The sequence below is a fragment of the Rhincodon typus genome, chromosome 33, assembly GCF_021869965.1.
Source record: "Rhincodon typus isolate 14 chromosome 33, sRhiTyp1.1, whole genome shotgun sequence".
NCBI classification, from domain to species: domain Eukaryota; kingdom Metazoa; phylum Chordata; class Chondrichthyes; order Orectolobiformes; family Rhincodontidae; genus Rhincodon; species Rhincodon typus.
In genome coordinates this window covers 17522064-17528930 of record NC_063364.1, presented here as the reverse complement: position 1 = coordinate 17528930, position 6867 = coordinate 17522064, and positions in this window count along the sequence as shown.

Below are 6867 nucleotides of genomic sequence, written 5' to 3'. Positions count from 1 at the left end.
TGCTGCCAGACCTGCTGAGCTTTTCCAGCAACTTTGTTTTTGTTCCTGATTTACAGCATCCACAGTTCTTTTGGTTTTTATACAGTAATCTGACTAGCTGGCTGTGATTCTTTTTACTCGGTCACTTTCAATGGCATTTCATTTCCAGTCAATGATTATTCTCTTAAAAATCTGCTTTCAAGTTTTGAATTCCCAGTTTTAAAAAAAAAAGTTTGACATTTTGTGAATCAGGATGTGCTGTGTAGTTTTGTCAATGACTGCAGTTTTCAACACTCTAGTCTGTACTGACTGTTGGCTGAGAAGATTAATCTGAAGTTGGAGGTCATCTGGGACTTTGACGTTGTACGTAAATAGCCTGGAAATGTGTGCAATTGGCAGAGCAATCTCATCCAGCAAAGTTCACATCCACAAACCAGTATACTGCTAATGATGGAAGTGCATGTAACATGCTAGGATCTGTGACATGGGTGTGCTTGACTTTTATCATTTTCTGCTGGAAAAATAGATAAGCCATGTGAACATTTGATCACACAAACAGAAATTGCTGGAGAATGCAGCAGGTCTGGCAGCATCTGTGGAGAGAAAGCAGAATTAACGTTTTGGGTCCAGTGACCCTTCTGAGTTTTTTTTTGTTTGATTTCCAGCATCCACAGTTCTTTTGGGGTTTTATTTTGGTACATTTGGTCATGTTGACTTAAAGTGTGTTCAACCTGCAAATTAGAAAGACACCAGTTTTGGTGATTCCTGATTTTGTTTGGGCAATCCTGGTGTTTTTATAAATGTAATCTCCTCCAAAATAACAGGGTTAATCGTTTACCATTATTCAAGTTATCACATTGAGCAGATTCCTGTTACTTCAGGAGATTGATACATTAACGTTTTGAGTCCGATGTGATGGAGCAACACTTCAAGACATGACACGATCTATCTTTTAGGGTATACATAAGCAGAGATTGGCTCTGCCAGTCATTTTTTTTTTTCCAAACTTGCCAACAGTATCCATTCCTCAATGAATTACATGGAATATACAGCACACAAACAGGCCTTTCTAGCCTTTTGGCTCAAGTCAAAGTTTATGCTCTACTCAAGTTTCTCTTGCCCTTTGTCATCAAACCTACCACTATAACCATGCGTTCAGTTCTCCTTCTGAACGTTCGCCAAGCTTCCCCTTGCCAATCTGTGGGTGAAGAAGTTTCTTCTGAATTTCCTATTGGACTTTTTTTAGTGACTGCATTATATTGATGTGCGTCTGCTCCTCTACACGACAGAAAACCGTTTCTCTGCATCCCCTCTTTTGCTGTATCAAAATTTTTATTAATTTTGAAGATAGTGACAATCCTTTCTGATATCTCTACCCATGTATTTTTGATATTGTCCTTGTAAATCATCTCAGCACCCTCTCCAATGCCACTATTTCCTTTTTTATGTTTTAAAAAATAATGACAATCCTGAGGGACAGGATTTACATCTACTTGGAAAGGCAAGGACTGATTAGGATAGTCAACATGACTTTGTGTGTGGGAAATCATGTATCACTAAATTAATTGAGTTTTTTGAAGAAATAACCAAGAGGATTGATGAGGACAGAGCGGTGGATGTGATCTATATGGACTTCACCTAAGGCATTCAACAAGGTTGCTCATGGTAGACTGATCAGCGAGATTAGATCATACAGAATACAGGGAGAACTAGCTATTTGGATACCAGACTGGCTTGAAGGTAGAAGACAGAGGTGGTCGTGGAGGATTGCTTTTCAGACTGGAGGCCTGTGGCCAGTGGATTACCACAGGATTGGTGCTGGGACCACTGCTTTTCATCATTTATATAAAAGATTTGGATGTGAACATAGGAGACCTGGTTTGTAAGTTTGCAGATGACACCAAAATTGGGGTTGTAGTGGGCAGTGAAGAAGGTTATCTCCGAGTACACCATCTTGATCAGATGGGTGAATGGACCGAGGAGTGGCAGATGAAGTTTAATTTAGGTATAAGTGAGGTACTGCATTTTGGAAAGGCAAAACAGGGCAGGATTTATATATTTAATGGTAAGGTCCTGGGTAGTGTTGCTGTACAGAGACACCTTGGAGTACAGGTTCATAGTTCCTTGAAAGTGGAGTCACAGGATAGTGAAGAGGCATTTGGTATGCTTGCCTTTCTTGGTCAGTGCATTGAGTATAGGAGTTAGGTCATGTTGTGGCTGTACAGGACATTGGTGAGGCCACTTTTGGAACACTGCATGCAATTCTGGTCTCCCTGCTACAGGAACGATGTTGTGAAACTTGGAAGAGTTCAGAAATTATTTACAAGGATGTTGTCAGGGTTGGAGGTTTGAGCTGTAGGGAGAGGCTGAATAGGTTGGGGCTATTTTCCGTGGAGTGCTGGAGGCTGAAGGGTGACATTATAGAGGCTTATAAAATCATGAGAAGCATGAAAAGGCTGAATAGACAAAGCCTTTTCCCCAGGGTAGGGAAAGTCCAAAACTAGAGGGCAGAGGTTTAAGGTGAGAGGGGAAAATTTTAAAAAGGACCTAAGGGACAACTTTTTCATGCAGAGGGTGGTGCATGTATGGAATGAGCTGCCAGAGGAAGTGGTGGAGGTTGATACAATTACAACATTTAAAAGGCATCTGGGTGGGTATTTGAGTAGGAAGGGTTTAGAGGGATATGGGCCAAATGCTGGCAAATGGGTCTAGATTAATTCAGGATATCTGGTCGGCATGGACGAGTTGGAACAAAGGGTCTGTTTCCATGCTCTACGTCTCTATGACCCTGACTATGACCAGAACTACACTAATGTGTGCTATGATCAAATGGTGTTGTCCTGTTGAGCAGTGCTTAATGCACTTCTTGGCATTTAAGCCTTCAGACTCTTACAATCTCATACAATGGTCAGGTGAATCAGTTGACCTTTTTTAAAAATAAAATCAAGCTTCACTTTATAGTCCATATGTTATCAAGTATTTGTAGCACTCCCATGCTCCTACATCTAATGTGCAAGTACTGGAAACTCCGTTGTATTGAAAAGAGAGATGGTATGACTATACTGAGCAAGTGAATTTGATGTATAACTAAAAGACAGTTCATTTGAAACAAAAAACAATCCTCAAAGCAAATTGCATTAAATAAATAAATTGAAAGTCCAGTGAGAGGTTTATTTCAAGTTTTTATTTCTACAAATTTTGCAATAATAGCGTTTGCAAGAATAGGGGAGGGGGTAAATATGTTGCTGAACTGTACAACCCAAACAATTTTCAAGCTTGTTACTGTGTGGTTTTCGAAAGGTCCTTGCACTACCACTTTCTGATGTATGGATCTTGCACACCTGACTAAAATACCAATGTCAACTTGCAAAATTTACTTACTCCAAGGTTCAAAAAAGCTTCTTTATTTAAAATAAAGTGAGGAAGTTTAAAGTTATTAAGGTTTTAGATGAAAATAAACTTGTCTTTCTGATAGCTGAAGAGTTGATAACCAGATAGTACAGATTTAACATAATAGATGAAAGAACCGAGGTGAAAATTTTATTTTAATTTGGTCAAAGAACGTGCACATTGTGGGCTAGGACAGCACTGACTGCTCATAACTAATTGCCCTTTCGTGGACAGTGATGAATTGCTGCAGTCAATGGGGTGTAGGGACACAGTGCTATTCGGAAGGGAATTTCAAGATTCTGATCCAGCAATGTTGAAGGAACAGCAATATATTCCCAAGTAAGTCTGTAGCTTTGAGGAGAACTTGTAAGCTGTGGTGTTCCATGCTTCTGCTGACCTTCTCATTCTAAGTGATAGAGGTTCAAGGTTTATAAGATGCTGGGGTGAATTTCTGCAGTGCACCTTTTATAGATGGTATATATTTCTACCACTCTATCTCATTGGCACCACATCCATCATCTTCACAGATCAAGCAGGCTGCTTCATCCTGGATGGTATTGAACATCTTGAGTGTTGTTGGAACTACACTTATCCAGACTCCTGACTTGTGCCTTTTAGGTGATAGACAGCCTTTGAGGAGTTTCTCACTCCAAAATTCCTAGCTTCTGACCTCCAGGAAAAGCTTGTTTTTTTTAATACAAGGAGGGATCAGGATTTGGAATCTACAGCCTAATAGGTAGTGAACCTGACATTCAACTCCTTCCCAGGTCTTGCCAGCTTCATTTTCATTTTCAGAGATAGCAAGAACTGCAGATTTTAATTTTGATTGGTTTTCTAAATTAATTGACAGGGGAAAAGTTGGTTGCACTGTTGGGGTCATTGCTTTCACTCCCCCACTATATAAAAATCATATGAAGAGATATGGTTGAATCTGATTTCTATATGCACCTATACAAGTAATGCATTACACAAATGCAAGACTTTCCTCCTCTTTCAAAATCACGAGTGCTGCTGGCTCTGAGGAGAGGGAAAATAATGCTTTCTTTTTAAAAGCCATGAGTCAGCACAAAGTGACAAACTTGTGGAATGAATGTCAGATACTGTTCTGACATCATACATTGTCACTACTTACCATGACCAAGAAATGTACAGAACAGTAAGATCATGTTGCATTGTGTTATGTAAATTCATCACAAAATTTATGTGTGAGCTCAATTTGAATTTTAAAAAATGCTGGAGATCACAGCGGGTCAGGCAGCATCAGTGGAGAGAGAGCAAGTTAATATTTCGAGTCCAGATGACTCCTCATCAGAGCTGCCCTCTCCACACTTCATGTCAGCTCTAATGAACAGTCATCTGGACTCAGCATTAGCTTACTCTCTCTCCATGGATGCTATCTGACTCGTTGTGATCTCCAAAATTTTTTTTCTTTGTTTTCAGTACAGATTCTAGCACCTGCGGTAGTTTGCTCCTACTTCATTTGAATTCAGTCATGTTAATGCGGAGCTGATTGTTATTGGACAATTATTTGTCATTGTCTTTAATTTTATATGCCTGTAATTTCATTTATGAAAATTGCACAGTCTGGATCATTTTTGCTTTACTTTTCAGGATACAACAGCAGATTGGGGAAGCCAAAACATTTCTTGTTGCTCCTGAGTAGTCATTTTTTTAAAAAATAAGTCATGTAAGCTCTGCACTTGAGGGTATTAAGTGTCAATGAACCACATGGGACTGGATCCATGTGTAAGGCCATACTAGATAGAAGTTTTTTTAGTGTATTTCTTTGGTGAACATTCCCTGCAAGTAATAAACCACCAGCATTTCATACATAATGCAATTGAATTCCTTTTAAATGAGACACTTCCATAGCATTGCTGTGGAAAAGTGATAATTGAGTCACTTCTCATCTTTTCTCCCCAAATCCTGTTGAAGACAACTGTCAAGTTCATCTGAGACTGCAGTTTTATAACAGCAATCCCGAAGATTTCAGTCATTTCTCTCTCTCTCTGATCACCACCTGCAAAATGACACATTTTTTAAAAAGTTGGTTTTAGAATTTGATATATTTGGAACTGAACACTCAACCTCTGATTTGCTTGACCAGCTGCACGAATATTCTACCCTTGTAACCCTGCAGAGTGATCGAGTCAGCCTGCTTCCAATGAATATGTAGATACTGCTGAATGTCAGAAAGGTGCTTAATGCAAATATCCTCCAATTATGCCACTGTAACTGGGATGAGTCAGAGATGAGATCAGCTTGCTTCCAGAATAATTCATTATCAAAACAATATATTGATTTTATTTAAAATGCTTTGTTGCCTCCTAGAACTATAAGTCAAGAAACAAGGGTGGATTTAATCATATAACCTCAAGGAATGAGTCACATATCTTTATTTCTTGTGAAGATGAGGAAGCAAAAGTAATCAACATGTAGGGCAGGCCATGTGTTTGAGTCTGTCAAGAATAGTTTGTTTGCAATGACCTTTACAAATTTCAAGTTCACCGTTGTCTTAAATGCAAAATGTTTGGAGTATAACATTCTAACAGCTTTTGAACAAGTTTTTTTGTTTCTTTTTAGTCTGTGACTAGGTAACTGTATAATGGGAGGAAATGAGAGAATTGAATGATCTGGATTGTTGCAGTGGCGTTCAGATTTCTCAAAGTGACTGAGTCTGGAAATGGCTTGCTTGAAAAATTTATTTACTATAGCACCCCATTTACTAGAGTGTTGCTTCTTAGAGGTTGTGACCTGCAGTTCACTCAACGTAGGAGAATTGGCCATTTCAACAAAGGACAGGTATATAATGTTCAGATAGCTATTGTTCTGGCATGTGTTGATGGATGTCACCAAATATAGGCAGTTTTCTCTGAGATCTTGATGGACACAATTTACTCAGGAAAGACAGTATTGAGGAGTCTTCCAGTTGCTCTTCAAGGGCCAATTAGGTTTTACATTTACTGAAGAAACAGGAGATACGAACTGTCCCTTAACAGCTTTTTACTAATTGAAAATCAAAACACACATTCTCCTCATCTCAGTTTTGAACTGACCTTGTCTCACTCTATATCTACACCCTCTTTTGAGACTGTCCCACAAGGGGGAATGTCTGTTCCACTTCCACCTTATCAATCTCCTTTAGCATTTTATATACCTCAATTAGATTCCAACCCCCCAAACCCCACACTCATTCTTCTGAACTCCAACAAATAAAAGCCCAAGCTATTCAATCCTCCTCCTATGACAACCCTTTCATCCCTAGAATCAAACTTGCAAACCTCCTCTGAACTGCCTTCAGTGCCACCACATCCTTCAAATAAGAAGGCCAGAACTGGATACAATATTCTAGACGTAGTTTCACTAACACCTTGTATGATTGTAACAATGCTTCTTTCACTTTTATAATCCAGACCTTTTGCAATAAATGCCAGGGTTCCATTTGCCTTTATGATGCTGCACCTGCATATCCACTTCCTGCGATTTATGCACAAAGAT